Source organism: Rhinolophus sinicus, linkage group LG05 (genome assembly GCF_036562045.2).
Source record: "Rhinolophus sinicus isolate RSC01 linkage group LG05, ASM3656204v1, whole genome shotgun sequence".
Lineage (NCBI taxonomy): Eukaryota > Metazoa > Chordata > Mammalia > Chiroptera > Rhinolophidae > Rhinolophus > Rhinolophus sinicus.
The window spans coordinates 13006373-13029702 of NC_133755.1; the positions used below are offsets into that span (position 1 = coordinate 13006373).

General features: G+C 42.0%; 1 long non-coding RNA gene and 1 pseudogene across 1 annotated transcript in view; one reads left to right on the forward strand and one right to left on the reverse strand.

Annotated features, from left to right (window-relative positions):
- LOC141571510 (uncharacterized) overlaps window positions 1-23330 on the forward strand; it is a 104494-nt gene that overhangs the window by 10984 nt on the left and 70180 nt on the right. The window lies entirely within an intron of this gene.
- On the reverse strand, window positions 8457-15110 carry LOC109455613 (ubiquitin domain-containing protein 2; annotated as a pseudogene).

Genomic DNA, 23330 nt, shown 5'->3' on the forward strand with positions numbered 1-23330 from the left:
CGCAGGCGGTTGAAAGTCAAGCTGTCATAAGTTGGCAGGGGGAGGGTGGTCACCTGTGCCCACCCATAGCACTTTCGTGGGGCATCAGCTTTAACTGCCCCTTTTTTCATTCTGTGGGCCACGGCTGATCTAACTAGACACCACCCCTGCTTTCTTTTCTCCCATTATACTTAGAGCGTTACTCATGGGAAAGTTATCCAAGACATGGCAACGGGCAAAAGACATTGATGTGTGTCCTTTCCATGGCGTGCTGGATGTCCCCTAGTGTACACTTGGGCTGTTGTCTGGTTGTAGACAGGTGTACTCCTTTCACTGGTTTTCTGGGGACTTCCTGTAGGACTGAAGGTAACTTGTAAAAAACTGATGTAGCACATGTGATCATTGTCTAATACATAGTAACTAATACAAATGGAAATTGTCTGGTAGAGGTAAAATTGATTTCTTTCTGTAGAAAAGAAAAACCTAAACAATATCTTGTTGAGCTTTACAATGTTAATCAGTTTTACATCTATTAGCAAATCGATATCAGCCTTCAAAAGGTATTTCAGAAATACCAACTCCATGTGTATGTATTTATTATACGTATATATTTGAACAATGCATATTCAAATTTTCGTTTGAGCTTGTCTTAATATCTTACTGTTCCCTTACTAATTAATAATTTGAGTAAAATAAAATGAATAAAATCTTTGACTTACATTCATTTTGGATTTGCGTGAGTCTTATTTTAACATTTTGAACTTACACTTTAAGAGGATAACTTCTTGAGATGACGCTGACTTCTTGAGATGATTCTCTGACAGTTTTCTCCTTGTTTACCTCATTTAGAAGTTGCATTCTATTCTAGAAAACAAAATTCTTTCCATTGCTCTAAGTAATCATAACATTAGATGTAAACGAAAAGGAATGTGGTTCAGCACTGGGAGTACTAACTTCTCTTAATCATGGGACATTTTTGTTCAATAAAATGACTACCCTGGTTGGTTTAGTCTTGAAGAACAAGGTGTACTTGTAAACCAAATCAAACATTTTGTCCAGATTCTTATGTACAGAGCGGCTGCACATTAGCAAATGTTGATGGAATTAACATTATTATGAGAACAGACAAAAACCATCACTTCCTTCTTGCTATAATTATTGCTGAGCTGAGCACCATAAACCACATTGGAGTTTTTTTCAGATATGATGAAACAGGGATCATCCAGGATAGAAAAATAGTGATAAGCCAAGTATTGGTGATTATGAGGATTGAAATGGTCAAGAAATGAGGAAAGGTTTTACTGCTTGGGCAGACAATTATAAAGGGAGCAGTGGAAGGTAAGACAAATTAAAGCCTTTGACATTTGTTTCGGTTTCTTTGTTTTAGGTGTTCCCCCTCGCTCCCCACTTGGTTCTTAGGAATGCTTGCTGATTTAATTTGCTTTTTGAATGTGTAGGATAATGATATACTTTTAAAAGTGAAAGAAGTTTCAATCCCTTTCATTTACATTCCATTCTCCCTACTCCGAACTAGAGACAGACTTTATTGTTTTCTGGTTAATCTATCCTGTATTTCTTTTTTGTAATGATAAATAGATATGCTTTCTTATTTTCCTTTCATGCTTTCACAAAGGTAGTCTAACATAAATACTCTTTAGCGCTCTGCTTTTTTCATTTAATAATATCTCCTAGAAGTAACTCCACAATAGCCTACAGATCAGTCTTATTCTTTTTCACAGCTGTATAGTACTCCATTGTGTGTCTGCACCATCATTCAACCAGTCTCCTATGCTTGAATATTTAGGTAGTTTCCAAAATGTTTAAACTATAAATGATGCTACCATGAATAGCTTTGGGCATATGAATTTTTTTATTGTTGGAGTTGTATCCTCTAGGTAAATTTCTAGCAAGGGGATTGCTGGGTTGAAAATCAAGGACATACGTAGTTTTGTTAGGTATTACCAAATTTCCCTCCATATGGGGTTTTTCCCATTTTGCAGTTCCACCATCACTGTATGAAACTATTTCCCACAGCCTTGCTAACAGAGTAAGTTGTCACACTTGCATTTTTTTCAACATTATTCTGGAGTCCTAGCCACTTTATTTTTTTAAAGGTTTTTATAATTTTTATAAAAGTATAGTTAGCATTCAATATTATGTGAGTTTCAGGTGCACATAATAGTTATTCAACATTTATATACCTAAAGCAGTGATCACCATGACAAGTCCAGCAGCCATCTGACACTGTAGTATGCTATCACAATATTATTGACTATATTCCCCATGCTGTACATTATATCCCCATGACTTATTTGTTTTTTTACCTGGAAATGTTGACCAATTGATTATATTCCCTATGCTTTATTTTACATCCTCATGATAATTTTGTAACTACCAATTTGCATTTCTTAATTCCTTCACCTTTTTTTACCCTACCCCCAACCCCTCTCCCATCTATCACCCTGATAAATCTAGTACCCATCTGATACCATATGTAGCTATTACAATATTATTGACTATAACCCTTATGCTGCACCCTATATCCCCATGACTACTGTGTAACAACCAATTTGTACTTCTTAATCCCTTCCCCCTTTTCACCCACCACCCAACCCCCCTCCTATCTTGTAACCATCAAAATGTTCTTTGTATCTATAAGTCTGTTTCTGTTTTGTTTATTTTGCTCTTCAGATTCCACATATAAGTGAAATTACATTGCATCTGTCTTTCACTGTCTGACATACTCCACTCAGCACAATACCCTCCAGGTCGATCCATGCTGCCACAGATGGCAAGAACCCAGTCCCTTCTCTGGCTGAGCAATATTCCATTGTACATATGTACCACCTCCTCTTTATCCATTCTTCTATCGAAGGACACCCAGGCTGCCTCCACATGTTGGCCATTGTAAACAATACTGCAATGAACATATGGATGCACATATCCCCTTGAAGTAGTGTTTTAGGTTTCTTTGGATAAATACCCAGAAGTGGGATTGCTGGGTCCTTCTTTGTCTCTTGTTATAGCCTTTGTTTTAAAGTTGATTTTGTCTGGTATAAGTATTGCTACCCTAGCTTTTTTTGTTTGTTTTTTAATTTCCATTTCTCGAAATATCTTTTTCCATCCTTTTACTTTCCATCTATGTGTGTCTTTCAATCTGAAGTGATTCTCTTGTAGGCAGCACATGTAGAGGTTTTATTTTCTTATCCATTCAGCATTTCTATGTCTTTTGATTGGAACATTTAATCCACTTACACTGAAAGCAATTGTTGATAGACATGTAGCTATTGTCATTTTATTATTCATAATTTTGATCTTTTTTTCCCCATGTTAAAGAGGTCCCTTTAACATTCCTTGCAATATTGGTTTGGTGGTGATGCACTCCTTTAGCTTTTTCTTGTCTGGGAAGCTCTTTGTCCTTCAATTCTAAATGATAGCTTTGCTGTGTAGAGTAATCTTGGTTGTAAGTCCTTGCTTTTCATCACATTGAATATTTTATTCCAGTCCCTTCTGGCCTGCAAAGTTTCTGTTGATAAATCAGCTGACAATTTTATGGGAGCTGTCTTATAGGTTACTAGTTGCCTTTCTCTTGCTGCTTTTAGGATTCTCTCTTTGTCTTTTTTTTCCTTTAACATTTTAATTATACTGTGTCTTGCTGTGGGCCTGTTGGATTCACCTTGTTTGTGACTCTCTGTGCTTCCTGGACTTGTATGTCTGTTTCCTTCCCCAGGTTGGGAAAGTTTTCAGTCATTGTTTCTTCAAATAGGATCTCAATCCCTTGCTTTCTCTTTTCTCCTTCTGGTACCCCTATGATGTGAATGTTGTTATGCTTGGTGTTGTCCCAGAGGTCTCTTAAATTATCCTAATTTTTTAAAAATTCTTTTTGCTGTTTCAATTGGGTGTTTTCTGCTACCTTTTCTTCCAAATTACTGGTTTAATACTCTGCTTCATTTAGTCTGCTAATGATTCCTTCTAGTGTGTTCTTCATTTCAGTTATTGTATCCTTCACTTCTGACGGGTTCTTTTTTATGGTTTCTATGTCCTTTTTTATGCTTGCTATTTCTTTGTCAAAGTTCTCACTAAGTTCCTTGAGCATCCTTATAACCATTGTTTTGAACTCTGTATCTGGTAGGTTGCTTGCCTCCATTTTATTTAGTTCTTTTTCTGAAGTTTTCTCCTGTTCTTTCATTTGGGATACATTTCTTTGTTTCCTCATTTTGGGTGCCTCTCTGTGTTTGTTTCTATGTATTAGGTAGGGCTGCTATGTCTCCCAGTCTTGCCAGGTGGCCTTATGTAGTAGGGGTCCTCTGGGGCTCAGTGGCACCTGGTTACCTGAGCCAGGTGCTCCAGGAGTGTCCCTTCTGTGGATTGTGTGTGTCCTCCTGTTTATAGTTGAGCCTTGATTGCTGTTGGCATGTCAATGGGTGGTATTAACCCTCAGGTTGACTGGCTGTGGGGTTTGGCCACACCCACAGTTTATGGGCTGCTGTGCCGTGGGCTTGCCTTATGGAGCAGGATTCGCCCAAGTGGGCTCTGGTGCCTGTTGAGACTGCCCTTTATATGTGCTGGCTTGTGGAGCTAATTGGGCAGTGCTCTGTTGTGGTCCGAAGCCAACCTCCAAGGTTGTTAGTGCTGGGGCCTTTTGGGAGGGGCTCCAGTGCAGGCCAAGGTTAGCCACTGCCTGTGACCAGCCGGGGATTACCTTATAGGAGCTATAAAGCAATCCATGGTTGCTGCTGCCTGTGCTGTACCTGGAGGTACATGGGAGAGGCCACGCTGAGAACCGAGGATGGCTGCCACCAGTACCGGGTCTGGGGTAGCTCTGCAAAAATCCAGGACACTCTGAGACCAGCTGTGACCTGCCGGCTCCCATAAGTTTCACTGATAAAGCCTCTGGTGGTGCAAATTGGGTGAGGTGAGTTCTCAGCAGCGTGGAGCAATGGAGCTCACCAGGCCAATCAGGTTCAGTTTGGACCTGTGGGGGCGGACTCAACACAGGGAAAATGGCGCCCGCCTGTTGGCTGCACCGGAAGACAGCCCCACCCAGGGAAAATGGGGACTGTCCCTCCAGTCCTCACCCCGAAGTTACACAACCCTCCCTATATGTCTCTGATGCCTCCAGAGTCACCGTCCCTCTGCCGCAGCCTAGGGTGAGTGTCTGCGCGGGCCTTTTAAGAGGACGTCTGGGTTTCCTGCAGCTTTCCATCCTACCCAGATGGTCTGAATTCCCACTGTTTCACAGCTAGATGTTGTGGGGGCTCCTCTTTCTGGCACCAGCACTCTGGGCTGGGGAGCCCAGTGTAGGGCTTGGGTCCCTCGCTCCTCTTGGGGGAACCTCCATGCCTGAGATATCCCTCCTGATTTTCAACCTCCACACAGAGGTTTGGGACCAGCCTGTTTCGCGTCTCTAACTCTCCTACCAATCTCAACATGGCGTCTTTATATCTTTAGTTACAAAACTTCTGTTCAGCTAGACTTCAAATGGTTCTCCAGGTTGATTGTTCTATAATTTAGTTGTAATTTTAATGCGTTCATGGGATGAGACAAGCACAGCGTTTATCTCCTCCGCCATCTTGGATCCCCATCCTCCACACTTGCTTTTTTGCCAATCTATTGCCTAAAAAATGGTATTTCAGTGTAGTGTTAACTTGCATTTGTCTTATTACGAGTGAGGATAAACATCTTTTCATATGCTTTAGGGCCATTTTTGTATCTCTTTTTGTGGATTGTCTGTGTTTTGCCGAGTTTTATAAGGGCAATGGTAAAGCACGTGGTCTTTTTTTTCTCCTCAAATTTAAAACTTCTTTAGAATTAGAGATATTAGCTCTTTATCTGTAATGCTTGTTACAAATATTTTCTCCTAGTTTTATTGCCTCTGGATTTTGAGTTACAGTAATGAAGTTTTTTTTCTACATTGAAGTTAAAGTGGAACTCACCTGTGTTTTGTTCTAGTACTTACGTGGTTTCATTAAGCTGACTTTGGTATTCATTTAATTCCCATTTTTTTCTTCTTCTGAAGATTCTTTACCTTTTTGTCAAGTTAGTTACTAATTTTTAAAAAGAACTGAAAATATTTTATCCAGCAATTACAGTGGTGTTTACCAGGAGGGTCATTCAGATGACTGAGTCAAACATGATGGAAACAGAAGTACGCTAACCTCTTCAGCCCTTGAAGAAGACAATATAGTTTAGCTACCCAGTTCCTAAACCCATAGTCTTACAACATGTCAATACTTTTGGTAACTTGCTTTTGGCTTATCATACTTGTTTCTTTTAAAGCTCTTAAAAAAGAAAATGGTGCATTCTAACTTTTTCTAAAAGCTTCTTTCTCTGTTTGCTTACTATACAATAAAATATAGGTTACTTAGCTGAATCCATACATTTTTAAAGGAAAGACCTTAAACAAAGGCAAACTTAATTTGAAAATATGGTGCTTGAATTCTTTACATGATTAGCAAATGTTAAGACAATTCAAAATGTCCTCAACATATGAGCCCAAATAGAGCATAATATTCAGAATTAAAAATAATTGTTTGAGAAGTGAAATCCAAAGAATATTATTAAGTTAGAATTGTTTAAGTAGTCCTTATCAATGCACAAATGTATTTCATTAGATTATCAACTTTTAGACAGTACCTATACTACTTTCTCTGTGACCTAGAATTAACAAGACATAGTAGTCCACATTCATTATATATACATAGCTGTTTATATATATATATATATATATATATATATATATATATATATATATGTTCCTGGACCAAACCTAGTGCAACTGTTGTTCCTGGCAGTTGGAGATTTTGAATTCAACTCCACAGACATTTCTCTGAGCACTTTTATATATAACTGCAAAATATTTTACTACAGGTTCCAACCAAGAAAAGCTTAGTTTTCTATCAATTGATTTTTGGGTCTCCTATGCTCCAAACTTCATCATAAATTCTCTTATATTCTGGATTTGGTAAAAGGTTTTAGATGAGCTGTTGGTTCAAAGAGAAAAGTGCTAGAATTTTTACCAGACCAAACATAACCTTCCCTGCCAAAGGCACACTTTGAAAATCATTGTGATTCTTAATGATGAAGTGTGGGAATCTGAAAAGAAGCGTTGCTTAAAAAAGAAAAAGAAAAAATTTCCCCACAACATCCTCCTAAAATTGACAACCTATAAAGCGTGCTGCTCCTTCATTTCCTCCTTGACTCACTTCCTTGTTCCCAGCAGCTGTGTGGTCTCTGCAGCTAGCAGCACGCAGAGTGCTTAATCAGCAGAGAGGGACAGAAAGAACAGTCCACAGCAATAGACAGGACATGAGGACATGGTGGCAGATTTCTTCGATCAGAAGTGGTGTCAATGATGATCTGATCCTATATTGTTTAAATACATTTTAATATGGAATAAAACCCATGAAAGTCTTTTGTTCCCAGGTGAGAAAGTTGTCTTCATAATGGGCTGTAAATACTGCAGGAAGCTCAGGCAGCCGTCAGATTATTATTAAATTAATTCTAACAATGGGAACTATTTGAGGGCCAAAATTATGGATAATATCAAAGGAAACTCAGTACATCAAAACTACATAGTATTTCCTGTGAAATATCTCCGGAACATTTTAAGCTCCCTTTCTTTGCTGTGGCTCATGGTGGGTTTTGGATGGCTTTCACAGACGTGGCTCCTGTCTGAAGCTCACAGCAGTCTTGTGAGACAAGTGGCTTAGAAAGTGTCTGTGTCCTTGGAAGGGAGAGAAAGCTGAACCTTTGAAGGGTTAACGGGCCTTCGTAAGGTTTTCAGCATTTTTGGCATTTCATCCAGTGCTCTTTCCTATTACAACATGGGAAGAAAATAAGACTTAAAGCACAGGAAGAAAGAAAAAGGGAAATGAGTTTAATTTCATAGGTTGTTACAAATGATAGGTTTATATTAAAAATCTTTTTAAATGTAATAAGTTTGATGAACATCGGAACAGATTTCTTGGGGGAGGGATGCCTTAATTTTTAAAAAATTCAAATATAAAGTGAAAGTAAGCTTTGTGGAATGACAAAGCCCTTAGGGGGAATAAATGGTAACATTGTCTCTACTGGTTAGGTGGGTCTATTTTCACCTTACTGGAGAGACCCTTAGCATATCTCCCCACATGCAGTGAAATCACCAGTCCTTTCAGACTTTGCTGGGAGTGCTCCTACAAGAGGCATTTCTCTCTCTCTCTTTTTCTGGTGATAACGAACTTGGTTTTTATTGAGCTGAGGTTTTATAAAGGAGGAAAACCTTTTTAGAGGTTTTATTAAAACGAGGCATATTACCCTTATTGTAGAGATGAGTAGCAATTAAAAAACCAGAATAAAGGCAAAGATAAAGAGAAAAATTGAACTTTTTTTAAAAATAAAAAGCATAAGCACCCTACATACTAAAATTGTACACATCAAGTATTGGTCTGATCTTATACCAATCTATTTACAATTAAAATCACCATGGTTTTCTTACCTAGGTTAAACACGCCCAAAAAATTGTTATTCAAAGTATATGCTCCTTTAAAATAAACTCTTTAGAGAGCTCAAATCCTCAACAAACAAAAAGACCTTTTACCAACCACAGGTTATTATGATAAAGCCAAATTTATTTAAGAAAAAACAGATTTGAACACTTCTTTTTTTCCAGTTGACAAACTTTGAGAGATGTTGCTATTCAATGTGGCACACATATTAACAAAACCTTTTCGCTGACAGGGCATTATATTGAAATACCCTCACATACCTCAACCTCCATATATAAAAATACTCCTTTGGCATTAATGCTACTGTATCCTCTTGAATTTAGATTCAATTATCAGCAAACCTAAATTAAATGTAGCCACAACTTTAAAATAGTTGCATTAAAAAGAGAAGTAGTTAAAGGTCTCAGAAACATGACCTGTTATAATGACCAGTTATATCTAACATGCTATAGGAAGTTTAACACTATTTTAAACATTACACTTAAACTAATAAACAGTTTCATTTTGCCATTGAAATTAATAATGGTGCTTCACATCTAAATAGGTGTGGAGGTTTATTTCCCAACTGCAAACTGCCTAAGTGCCTCCTTCCTCCACTTTCCCATCTCCTATTAGCAGATTCTCAGGGGTACAGTGATCATGTGGTAAACCCCACATTGGAACCAACCTTGAAAAGGCTCCAAATTAAATATCCTCAGCAGCTTTATTCCAGTCATAGTACAAAGGAATCAGGTTATCACACCGGATTTTTCAAATTTGCAGATGGTTCTTAATTTGCCTGTTTGCTAGGAAAGATGAGAGGAAAACTGTCATCCACCATAATTAAAGTAACAGTGACCTGGAAAGCACTATATCATAAAGCAACATTTCACCAGTTGGTCTCATTGCTGATGTTTAAGTGACATCAGTAAATCTTTCACATTAGTAAAATGTAAGTTGAAATTTTCTCTAAAAGAGTGAAAATAGACACAGTTCTCTCAGGCACAGATAGAATGGCTTTTCCTTACACCCCGCACATTGGGGGAGAAGAGATAATTATTAACCTACATTGGGAATAGCTATACTTGATTCATTGCATTTTCTGGCCCAGTATCCATGCATTTGGGGGCACAGTTAGTTCTGAAAAGTTCCAAGCAGCGTAGGGAGAACAATTAAGGTATTATATAGTACTGACCATCTAAGCCTGGACATGAAAACAACTTCAGTATGGAGACATTTCAAAATACCTCTGCAGCAAGAGGACAAGAGATTTCAACTGAGTATCCATTGAAGATCAGAGATCTGATTGCATTGACTGAATTATTGCCTAGTCTTCCAGAAGGATGCCTGCCACCAATGTGCTCGAAGGCACCAAAACTTAGTGTGAATGTAAATAAAGAGCTCAACATCTGGGGATGGGGAAAGCAATAATGAAACACAGTTTGCCAGTCTCTAATCCTTTTGACTAAATATTAACTGATCAAAGAATTAAGGTCAGAATAGAAGCAAGCCTCAAATGCTGCTCTGTCCAGTTTGCATTTTAAAAAGCTCAAGTTTTATAACTGTTATTGATGATTTCTGGAAATTACATTTGATTTGTTTTTATAAAAACTCTGTATTCACAAGGTGCTTGGTGCTGTTCACAGAGGCCCTGTTCTATTTACAGTCCAAGTTATTTAAATACAGCCTCACCGAGTTGCTGGGTATTCTAAAATAAATGGCTATCCATTTCTTAACTGCCCCTCAAATTGGAAATTGTAATTACATGAGGCTCGAAGGCTAGCTCTGTGTGTTTTATTGATTATTTCTGTTGCTCTTCATCACAGATGGAATTTTTCACTGGGAATTCCTCAGAACTAAATCCATTCGTCCAGAATTCAGAGCAGTGAAAATAAATTTCACGCCATTGAGTAGGAAACAAAAAGAAAAAGGAGCGGGAGGGACCTGGGCACCAGCCAGGAGGGCCAGCTCAACTGGTGCTGGATTTTGCAAAGGTTGGCTCGTTATAACCTGTACGACATAGTCCTTTGGGATCCTCAGCTCTTTCAACTTCATTTTGTCAGTGAGAGGTCTGCCAGAAAACAGCCACCGCTGAGCACTCCTTCTGCCGTGCCCGGCTGCCTCTTCAGGTGGCATTACTATTAATATACCTGTGCACAGACCACGAGTTTGAGGTCTTTGCCCGTGGAAAGGCACAAACGGAACTGACATTCGTATCCAGAATTGGGAGGTGGCTCAGGGACACCCAGAGTCTTTGTGTCGCCCTTTTCCTCTGTCATATTGCTCGGTGGTGCCAAGCAATAGAGTGGACGCTGGTATGCGTTTCCCAGGTCCTCGTGGCACTCTGTAAGAGCACCGCGTGGTAATGTGACGTTTGCACCATCGGTGATCGCTTGTGCCAGTTCACGATCGCTGGTCTCAAAAGCATGTGCAGCAGCCTTCAGGGATCTCAAATCTCTTCATGGCCTTCAAAAGCTGGCACAGTGTCTCAAAACTTATCCCTCTGGTTGAGCAGTTGTCCATCCGTCATGGGATAATCGCTTTTCCGTTGGGGTTTCTCCTTTTTCAAAGGCTGGTTACGACCTAAGGCAACTCCAGTGCCCTCCGCGTTCTCGTTGAGGCTGCCGGAGGAGTCGTGCGGGGCGCGCACACACACACCCCCCCTGGGGACCCCCAGCGCGTTGTCCTCCACTCCCGGCGCTGGTCCCGGGCCCACCGCCGCCTCAGTCTCCTCAGGTGCTGCGGAGCTGGGGACAAGCGCGGAGGTCCACTCGCAGGCCCCGGCCCAGCCTCCAACCCCCTCGCCGCGCCACCCACCGCCTTGGCTAGGCCCCTTCCTCCGCGCCCACTTCTACCGCAGCCCCTGGGCCGCCCCCCTGCGGGCCGGGCCTACGCGCCTCCCTCGCCTCTGGCTCTGATCTGTCAGGCCTGGAGTGACACATCTCCCTCGCACAGAAGCGCCCGCCTCACCCCGCCACAGCCCCGCACGCCCGCGTCTCAGAGAGCCCTGCACCCTCCTGCGCCGCCCCGCCACCCAGCCCCAGCGGCCCCCGCCCCACGGCGCCCCCTCGAGGAGACATGTCTCCTCCTTACTTTGCACCAAGTGGCTTGGTGGCAGTGCTCTGGATAGCCAGTGCGGGTTTCTGCTTACCAGGACATTTTAGAAACCTCCCTCTGGGGCTTCAGTTGCAGGCCAGGGGAGAGGAGATGTTGAGAATAAGAGAAGGACTAGATGGGACTCAGGAGGCCTCATTGGCTGGTATCATTGTCTGAAAATTTCCTGACTCAGATCCTGGCCCAACACCATCATACACTGTGGGGTAGAAATCACTTTCCAAGGCTCAGATCGAGAATGCATTTTTATTCTTGGAGAGAAAACGAACGGGTAGAAGAAGTTTCCTAGGGCTGCAAATGACAGTCCTTTGCATGGCTGTGCTTTCTGCCTCTTGCCAGACACGCTAGGGCTTGTGAGTCTTGAATTGTAGAATAAAATCCCCATTCTTGTGTCTTGGCTCCTAAAAATTACTCTAGAAATGCAGTCTCTCGTTCATTTGGTTACATATGTACAAAATGCTTAAAGCACATGTGTGAACGGCAGTTAACTACAACAGCAATTAAATCAGCACTTCAAAAAATGGTTTCGGATAGTAAATCTCTTGAATCTTGATGAGGTGATTAAACCATATTCCAAGGAGTCCTTTGCAAATCCCACTTGAATTTCATAGCATGATGATCTGTGTTAACAGAGCTGTTAAAATGCAAGTTACTAAGAGTGAAGCCTGGTGAGAGAAGCTATGCCAAGTTGAGGCACTCTTTCTTTGGGTCCCTCAAAGTTCAAAGAGCTTTGCATTTCCCCTGTGGCTGGGGCTGGGGCTGGGGCTGGAGCCAGGGCCAGTGTTGACACATAAAGCAAGCTCTTTTAGATCACAGAAGGGGCTTTAGGAAGCTAAGTGTAAACCTAATAATGGTTGGAAGAAATCTTATTTACAATAAATCAAGACTTATCAGTACAAATTTGACCAAGTTATTGAATTCCTTTCTTGAGCAACCTCATACTCATTCCCTCCCACCCCATGTCTGTACCCTCTCTGAATTCTGCTGGCTGTAAAGTGTGTGCATTGATGCACACACTTAGGTCTACAACCTTGTCTAACGGTTCATCCCATTTACAAAAGTCACTTTTCAAAATTCAGCCCTCCTGAGGCCTTTGTGAGGCAGAGAAGAGGATGGAAAGAAAGGTGCCTTGCCATAAAGGTCTGTCTTCAGGCATCTTTCCAGGCTCTCATTCACTGTCCACACTGGCTGACAGAAAGGTCTTCCCTAGACACAAATCCAGTCATGTCACCCTCTTTTAAACGCCTTCTGGGGTATCACTCCAGCTTTATCTCCCACCTTTTCAAGCAGTCTACACTCACGCCCTCTTGTATCTTGTCATCTTTGCTCCCACTGGCCCCTGGTGCCTGGAAAAAACACAAACCAAAACATCCCCCAAAATATCTATTTAGCTTTCAGGGTTCTGTTTTTGTATCTTTTCTTTTGTAAAGACCTCCGTGATCTTCCACCTACACTCCCACTTGTAAGACAGAATTTGTCTTAGTCTTCTGTGTGTGCCCACAGAACACAGTGCTTACAGATTGTTACAGCTAAATATTCACACCCATGCGTGCACACACACACACACACACACACACACACATTTTAACTGTAGGTTAAGCTTCTTGTGGGGTAAGCCATATCTTCTTCCCACATATTAGGCAACACTGGCTCTTAGGAAATGAATTAATCAATTAAATGAACAAACGCGACAGTCCTAGAAGAACCACAAGGTTTCTGGTTATCTGAGAATTCTCTTTATGGAAGACAAAGTTACGAGTATCCCAAGTTCCAAGGAGTTTCATTTCCCCCTGACTCCTTAAGTAGAGATTAAACACAAAAATGTTGAGGGCAGGAAAGAGCCAATGGGGAGGCATGGGAGTTGCAGACACCTCAAAAGCTGAGGTCGCTATAAAGCTGGACTGTTCAGCTTTGTGATGCTTTGGGTGACATCATTTTATTCTCTTCAAGGAGAAACAACAAGTAAAGCCAGTACGTATCTGGCACATAGTTGATGCTCAACAACTATGTCCCTACCTCTGAAGAAGTGCAGTCTACCTGCTCCTTCAATTATCATTCCGTTACTCAACTAACGTTTATTGAGTACCTGCTCCTTTGCCAGGACTGTGCGCGGCTCTGGAGATAAGATGGGCTAATGGTGGGCACAATGCATTGACTTCGCAAAGCAGGCCATCCAGCAGCAAATATTAGTGCTCCCCAAGGACCCACCTTGCCTCTGTTCCTTTCTGTACATTCTTCCTGGAAGATACCATTTATTTTTGTGGTTTCAACTCTGCTCTAAAAGCTGACACTTTCCTGCCTATCCCAGATCTCTCTCCTGAGTTCCAGATTTGTATGTCCAATGCCAATTGGTCATCTCCCCCGCATGTCTCCAAAGCACCTCAAATACATGTCCATCATCTATCCCACTATCTTCCCCCAAAAGCTCAATTTCCTTTTCCTGACCATGTCATCAGCCGCTACTCCAAATCCTGGAACCATGGACTTCAATGAGTGTTTGAATGCTTCTCTGGGACCTTGCACTGGGAGAATATTTTGATATAGATTGTCCAGTCTTTGGCTTTTTCTTCTTCTTCATACCAACACTTTACCACTACGTCCCCATATCCAACCTGACTTCAATCTGATCAATTTGATGGCTACGAAGTTTCTTTTTCCCCTCCTCTTCCTCTCTGCAGCTGGTGTCTTAATTAAAGTTTTCAAAACCTCTCACACCTCTCACTTTTATTATTGGAATCCATCCAGAATAAAGTCCACACCCAGCTCACCATCCCAATCTACACGTTCTGACTCTGTCCCAATTGCTTAGCTTCCCCTGCTTCTATACCCCACCCCAGAAGCTCAATCTCCAGCAACACTGACTTTTTTTTTTTTTTTTTTAAATAGGCCCTTCTCTTACATGATGTCTTGCTCAAGGTGTTCCATTTTCTTGGAGGGCTTCTCTCTCTCTCTCTCTCTGTCTCTCTCTGTCTCTCTCTGTCTCTCTCTGTCTCTCTCTGTCTCTCTGTCTCTCTCTGTCTCTCTGTCTCTCTCTCTCTCTCTGTCTCTCTGTCTCTCTGTCTCTCTGTCTCTCTCTCTTTATTGGGGAACAGTGTGTTTTTCCAGGACCCATGAGCTCCAGGTCAAGTCATTGTTTTCAGTGTGGTTGTGGGAGGGCGCAGCTCACTGGCCCATGTGGGAACTGAACCAGTGACATTGGTATTATGAACACTGCGCTCTAACCAACTGAGCCAACTGGCTGCCCACCGGCAGCTCAGCTCCAAGCTCAAGCCATTGTTTCTCACTGGGGAGGGCCTCTCTCTTGTTCTAAACTTTGTGAAATCCTACTCAGCCTTAAAGGTCCAGCCCTACCCCCATCTCTCCAGTCTTCCCGTATCTCCTTTTCATCTCCGCCTCTCCGATACTTCCAGAGTACTTGCTTTGTATCATGATGGTCACAGCCGCCCCAGAAAAACTTAGTGTGAAGCGCTGGAAGGAGCAGGCTCTATCTGGTCTGTCTGATTCCACTTCTAATTTAAAATAGGGCAATGCCTCATTGATCAGAATCCCCATGATCTTGGATTATTACACGCTGAATCTGTGAATGGAGAACATCCCAAACCAATGCACCTCGGGCAGCTTTGCTGCTTGATTTAGCTAAAAGTGAAAAGTTATTTGGAACACAGAAGTGTCCTGTGAAAACAAAACAAAGCAACACCTTGGACTAAGTGTAGTAAGATCACTGCAGGAGTTTAAAGGGAAAGGCCAGGGAGCCGCTAACTAGGTTAAGGAGGTTTAGCTGGAGAGGATAATAACATGAGATGACCACAGCAGTGATAACATCAGGGCAGGTCCCTAAACTCTTGTCACATCGTTGTTTGGGGTGCATTAGGTAATCGCCGGACTTTGCTATAGCTGGTGTGAAATAAAGTAACTTGGCCAAGATTTCTGTGAAAACATGATGGCACGGAGACATTAGTGACCGTGAGTGGTGGTAGAACTTTATCTGGAATCCGATGATGTTTCACCCAGGGTAAAGTTCGACAGACTGAGAAAGCTAAGAAAGTAGAGCATCATTTGGACCAAAAGAAAAACAACTACAACAAAAACTTTACATTTTGTCAGTTACATTTTACCTCTTGAATTTTATGGAAAGCCAGTTCAAAACTTTGATTTTCTAGTAAAGCAGTGCTGTATACTACTAAGTAATAATGACGTTTGAAGTCATGTATATGATGGGAGATAAAACCATTCCCTAAATTAGTGGTGCCATTGAAACAGGCCAATGTTTCTCCGTTGGGGACGTTATGTTACTTAGTTATGAGGACAGGTGATAGCTGCTCTGTGTAGGCGTCCCTACCTCCCACTGCCACTGTCTGCGCAGTCTCTCCCTCCTCTCGCAGTGTGTATCCGTTACAGCATTTCCCATGTTGTATTGAAGTGTTTTTTCTTTGTTTGTTCCCCTCTAGTCTGAGGGCTCCTTAGGGATTCTCAGGCCATTCCTTCAATGTGTTTGCATTTTGCCTGACAATGAAACCCTCAGTTTTGTTTTTCCTTCTTATAATTCCCTTTCCTTAGTGAAGCCAGAGAGCAGAATAAGAACCAGAGAAAGAATTTCTAGACATTTTAACTGGAGTCCTCCCAGTCCAGAAAGGAAGGAGAGGAAATGTAGACGTCAGACAAAAGAAAGCTTGCTGGTGCTTCCTGAAGGGACAGGGGCCTGCTGTGTACCTTTCTGAGGAAGGAAGAGGCTGACTGCACGATTATAGGTCAGGGTGTAATGAGAGAGAGCTGCTCAGAACTACGAACTGAGTCAAACTGTACAGCTCTGGGGGCCAGGACACTGGAGGGGAGAAAGGGGAAAGCCTTGCCCAACGTGGAGAACAGGATTCCCCTCCTGGGTTGTCAGGCTGGCTGCCCGTTAGTGTCAGCAGAAGAGGGGCTGCGTAGGTAAGGAAGAGCCTGAGATGCATTGCAAGGGTTCTGCTCCACCCCCAGCCCCGCCAGCAGTACCTCTACTGAAGAGACCAGGCTTGGTGTCTACAGCCCTGTGTTTCATGCAGGGACCACCAGCAGGCAGCTGGGGCACCTGGAGTTCTGAGTGTGTCTCCCCATCATCTTACTGGCTATTAGAAATCCCTTGCTCTCCTAGTCTTAGGAGATTTGAAAGCCAATGAAGCAAACGAAGGGGCAACACTTTGTATTAGCATGTCTGACACCCCACCCTTAGCCCTTCACTCCTTTGAGCTAAAGCCTTTGTTAAAAGGTAGCTCTGCCTGGCAGGGGTCAGACATTAATTATCAGTCATTAAGTTTTTGACTCTTTCCTGAGTGACCCTATCTGAGAATGGAGTTTAGAGGGATGTTAGAAAGAAATGAGACCTGAGGTCTAGATGCCTGATGGAGCTTGTCAGGCGCCAGGGAGAGGGATTCCACTGTTTGTCTGAAAGACGAGTAAGGGAAGGCAGAAGAGGAAGACCAGAGACGCTGGGGAGCATGGTATTGGAAAGGCAGACAGAAAGGAGCAGACTCCCACCCCCACCCGCCCCCACGGGCCTTGCTGGCCTTGGTAACTGGGCTGGCCTTGGCCGGAAATAGATAGATTGAGCCAGAGACCCCAGCTTTCTGCCTGACCTGGGAGCCCCGCCCAGGCAATGGGTCTGGGAGCAGGGACAAAACTTGAGGCTATAATGGCCTTTCTCTCCACTGAGAGCATGAGTCAAGCTCATAAAGAGAGCTGGCAGAGAGGGGACTGTGCCAGAGAAAACAGGCAAGCAAAATAGGACTTCACCCAAGATTTCAGGCTGAGAAAATGAACACAGGAACATGGATTTCTTTCTGAAATTGGAGCTTGCCTACAAATGGCAAGACATGCAAAGGCCCTATTGGGGAAATAGATTACATGGCGAAAACTATTCCTTTTAAAATCAGTGTTAGTCTTCAGTGCACCTTGTTGTATCTCCCGAAACAAGCAGCCCTGAAAACAGGGTTTCTCAACTTCAGCAACTGTTGACATTTTGGACCAGATACTCTTTCTTGTGGGGGGGCTGTCCTGTGCATCTTAGGATGTTTAGCAGCATCCCTGGTGTGGGACAGAGCCCCAAAGTGCAGTTTCCAGGCTCTCGGCCTCACGTGGAAAGGTGCTGGCTCAGGTAGTAAATGGCCATCAACTGTGATTGGATGGCCATCAGCTGTGGCTAGTTGTTCGTCAGTTGTAACCAGTGAGCCATTGGCCACTAATATAACTGCCGTGGCTATGCTAGCAGAAAATGGGGGCTAGCAAGAAGATGGTAGCTGAGCTAGCAAGAGCAAATTGCAGTTAGCACGTGAGGTTGGTTGGCAGAGAAGCAGACGGCGGGTTGCAGATAGTGTGGCTCCTGCTTCCTGTGTCTCCAACCTAGCCGCCAGCGAGAATATAGTGGTATGACTCCCCTATCTATGGCTCCAGGGGTGTCCTTTTTGGCCTCACCGTGTCCTGCGTTCTTATGTGGGGAGCAGGAGCAGAGACCCCGCCGGCCGCCCCACATGACACCTGGTCTCTACCATTAGATGCCAGTAGCACCTTCTCCCCAGTGTGACAAAAATATTTCCAGACATCTCTAGATGTGCCATGGGGGTTCAAGCTCTCCTATGTGAGAACCACTGGCTTCAATGTTCTAAAGGAGGCTGTTTCTTTCTTACTTTGTTCAACTATTTCCTTATCTCAATTTATCTTTTTTTCATCACTGGACTCAGTTTATAAACCCTGCTTTACATAATTAATTAATTTGTTCATTCATTAGACCAAGTTTGCTTCTCACCAAGGTGGTGATGGTACTAAGAAATGACATTTTGGAAGTTCAAATGAGACAGTGTTTGAGCAAAGGGTAGATGAACCGTGTCTTCATTAGCAGCATAGTGATCACATTTGCAAAATTATTCACGGAAGCAGTACAGAGTGCTTCACTAAAGTGCTGACTTAAGAGTCAGAAGACCCGTAGTCGCGTCTCTGCCCACCTGTGTGAGCTCTGGTAGCTCAGCCTCTCTAAAGCCTTAAGTCCAAATGGGCTTAACGTGGTCGTGTGCCGTACACCTACACAGGTATCGTCATTTAGTATTTCCACTTTTATGAATCAAAAAGCACATATCAAAAATTCTCCACTGGGAAGCTTTCGGTTGGATAGTTTGGCTTGGTCTAAATAGTAATACCACGTGAATTGCATCAAACACAGGTGGGGTTCATTTGTGAGAGTAAATCCCCCACATAAGTATGAAAAAACAAAGAAACAGTAAAACAGAGATAAAACAATCTCAAAAGGGATCAATTTGATGAATAACTGCATAAATGTTTATAAGAAACATGAAAATAAAACAGAAATACCTTTAGCAAGTGGCTCAACCAGCAAAACACTTAGAACAATACCATACTTTATAAGAGGCTGCAGTGACTTCATAGAAAATGCTCTAAAAGTTAAACATTAAAAAAAAAAAGGTAGATGTAAGTTGCATATGGTAAATAGACCCCTGAGCAAGTTGGCTACGTGCAAATTCACTTTGGAGGGATTGATTTTAGGCCAACTGGCTTTAGTTAAATTGGTTTCTTAGAAAAGCGCTCTGGTGACTCTGGGGCTAGGTCAGTTTTTGGATTAAAAAGAAAAAATAGTAGGCAGATGCAGGAAAAATAAAACGAGGCAATGTTAAAGGACAGGTTTCTGCCCAAAGGTTATAACCCAGCGGGCCTGGCTCTTGATGGACGACAGGTCCAAGGTTGATGGTCAGTGGGGGACCCCTTAGCTCAGAGCCTTCCCCAAGCAGCCTCCCCACCCTGTACTGACAGCTCCTGCCCGACTTTATTTTTCCTCACAGTACTCTTCTGGTCCTGAGTTATGTATTTATTTGTTTGTTTGCGTATTGTCTGTCTCCTGAAACACACACACACACACACACACACACACAAGCACACACACATATGGACACATGTATGTAAACTCTTTAGTCACTACTGCCTTCTCCAGGGCTTGTCCTTCGTACCCCTTCAGAAGGCTTAGGTGATAAGTATCATTTATTCGTTTATTTAGCATCCCATGCTGGGCCTCTCACACCCTCCCTGGTCCCTGACAACAGCTCTGCCAGGCAGAGATCACATCACACCTTCAAGCAACTCGCAGATACAGTAAAGTGGGTTAAACAGATTCACACTAAATCTTTTTTTTTAAAATATGAAGAATCTGATGTGTAGAGTGGTTCAAAAGCACGCCTAACATCACACAGCTAATAATTAGCCAGCTGGTATTTAAAGCAAGGTTGTTTAACTGAAATCTTTCCCAAATGCCGTACTGCCCCAGAGAGCAATGAGCATCGGGCAAAGAAAGGTCTTTCTGTTCCAAAATGTCCTTCGACTTCCACAGGACCCCTATGGGCTTGAGTCTGGTCCATGCTTGGGTGCAGAACAGAGCCCTGGGAGGTCATCTTGTTCAAGGGACTCGCCTGGCCGAGGGGGGAGCCAACTGCCCAGGGTCACCAGTTCTGGACTCCAGTAGCTTTTGGAAGTGATGCTAGACTAACTTTCCACTAGAAGTATAACGTAAGCCACAATTAATTACGAATTTTCTAGTAGCCACATTTTATAAAAGGAAACAGGAACAGATAATTTTAATCATGTATTATATTTAACCCAATATATCCAAAATATTATCATTTTAACATGCAATCAGTATAAAAATTAGTAGATGTTAAATTAATTAAAATACACTAAAACTCAAAATTCAGTTCCTTACTTGCTCTGGTCACATTTCAAGTGCTTTGTAGTCACATGTGGCTGGTGATGGCGGTGAAGGAGGGCATGGTGCTAGAGGAACATGAGGTGTTGGTGGCAGTTAGGAGGAGCTCCCTTGTGTGTCTTTATCTGTAATTGCTCGTCTAGAATCCTGGAGCCTCTGGCATGGCAGCTCTGGGGCTCAGAGTGCTTACACAGAGGCTCAGTGTCCAGACAACAGGGCAGAAGCTGCATGACTTGAGTGACCTGGCCCCGAAAGTCCCGTTGGGGCACTTCTGCTGTGTTGTCCATAAACAAAGTTTGACTGGAATGTAGCCTTGCTCACTGCTTTCCATGTTGCCTGTGACTTCTTTTGCATGACAGTGGGAGAATTGAGTGATTGCGATGCAATATTTACTATCTGGTCCTCGACAGGAAATGTTTGCTGACCCCTGCTGTAAAATACCAACATTTTGGATGGGGTGGTATGGACTCTTGTTTTCAAAGGGCAGAGTAAAAATTAAGATGATGTTATCTTTTTGCCTTGGAAATCACCTCAAAGCAACACAGAGAACAAGAATCAGACATATAGACTCTATCTTCAACAAAAAAGGAAACATCTATAACCTTGAACCACAACCTAGGAGGGAATACAGTGGAGATCAAACAGGGGCCATGCGAGAAACCAAAATGTGATTCTTGTATCTGGATGTCTCAGAGAAACCTAGCAGTTCTCCAAAGTGAATGACCCATCCTGAGGGGTAAAATCAACCATTCCTTGAAACAATGGGGATGTCATGAGCAGAGTGATGTAAGAGCGCCCTTGAGCTTGCTTTGACACCAAGGATAGGCGGGGATGACAGGGCTGTATCACATAGACCCTGCCATATTATAAGAAGGGTGTAGGAGAGAGAAGCTGTGTTGAGAGCAGCATGCCTTAATCTCTACTGGCTGGGAGAAAAGAAAAGCTAAAAATTTACACGCACAACTCTTTATTCCTTTGGAGGTATATTAGTTTCCTAGGGCTGTCATAATAAATTTCCACAAACTTGGCAACTTAACAGAAATTTATTCTATTACATGAGTTCATGAGTTCAAAATCAAGGTGTTAGCAGGGCTATGATCCCTCTGAAGTCTGTAGGGGAGACTCCTTCCTTGCTGTGTCTTAATTCTAGTCTCTGCCTTTACCTTCACATGACTTTCTTCCCTGAGTCTCCATGTCTGTGTGTCTCAAATTTTTCTCTCCTTTCTCTAATATGAACACTAGTCATTGGACTTAGGATGCACCCTAAACCTGGGATAATATATTGAGATTCTTTCCTTAGCCAGGTCTGCAAAGACCCTATTTCCAATGAGGTCACATTCACAGTACCAGGAGTTCAAACGTGGACATACCTTTTGGGGGATACAATTCAGCCCAGGACAGAGGGCATAGTGGTTTTACAACATGGCCCCAAGTTCTTTAACACTCCTTCCATGGAGAGGGGATGATGGCTTCCCCCTATGAATTTGGGTGACCTACCCATTAAATAATAACTATTGATTCCTCTCTTTCCCTAGACCCTGGTAAACTTTAATCTACTTTCTGCCGCTATGAATTTGCCCATTCTAGATATTTCATATAAGTGTAGTCGTAGAATACATTTCTTTTTGTGTCTGGCTAATTACACTCAGCATAATGTTTTCAAGGTCCATCCACCTTTAGCATGTATCACAACTTCATTCTTTTTTATGCTGAACAATGTTTTTTTGTATGTACGAGTATATATATATATATATATATATATATATATATATATATATATATATACTTGTACCTTTTGACTATTATAAATAATGCTACTATAAACATTGGCATATAAGTATCTACTTGAGTTCCTGTTTGCAATTCTTTTGGGTGTATACCTATGAGTGGAATTGATGGATCAAATATAATAATTTCTAAGGAACCAACAAACTGTTTTCTAGAGTTTCCACCAACAATGCACAAAGATTCCAATTTCTCTAAATCCTCACCAACACCTGTTATTTTCTGTTTCATTATTTTTTAAATTATAGAAATTTAAGTAAATATATCATTGTGATTTTGATTTGCATTTCCCTAATGATGTAGAGTATCTTTTCATGTCCTTATTGGCTATTTGTATATCTTTAGAGAAATGTCTATTCAAGTCCTATGCCCATTTTAAATTTCAGTTTGTCTTTTTGTTGTTGAGTTCTAGAAGTTCTTTATAAATTCTGGATATTAAGCTCTTATCAGATATATGATTTACAAATATTTTCTCCCATTCTGTGGGTTGTCTTTTCACTCTGTTGACCATGTTATTTGACGAACAAAAGTTTTTCATTTCACTGAAGTCCAATACATCTATTTTTTTCCTTTGGTTGACTGTGTGAGCATTGGTTTTGATTTTTAGAGAGATTATTTGTTGATGTTAGGTAAGCAGGGTGGGTTGTACTGAACATTTAGAACTTTGGTCATGACTAGACCAGACTAGAAAAACTTGTTTATGGGGCTGTTTATGGACCCACAACACAGACGTTCACTCTGGATGGCAGAGGAGTTGTGAAAGAGAGTCCAGATGTCCCCTTTGTCTCATCTAGGAATGTTTCTTGGGACCATTAGTCTTTCAGTGAGTCTCAAATGGCCTCAGTTTATCTAAGTGGCTGACTCAGTTATGGGGGAAAATGATATGCTGTCTGTTTTAAATCCCTTTTGAGACTCCCTCTTATCCTGTACTATATACTTTCTCAGTGATACTTGTGCACAGAGAAAATGAACAATGACTAGTTTCTGTTTTACTTTTCACCAATTAAATTTAATATTCATTATCTTATCAATTTCAATCACACCTGCTATTTTCTGTGTCATCAAGAGGATATCATCTGAGTTGTATAAATAATGATGTCTTTTCAGCTGAATTGTCCTCAATAGTCTAAGGCCTAACGATGCATAATATCCCCAGTTTTACAGTTTCTTCCCCTAGAGATAACTTTTGTTTCTTTTATTTTTTTCCATTTCTGAAGGGCACAATAAGCTTGGGCGATAAGGGATAGCAG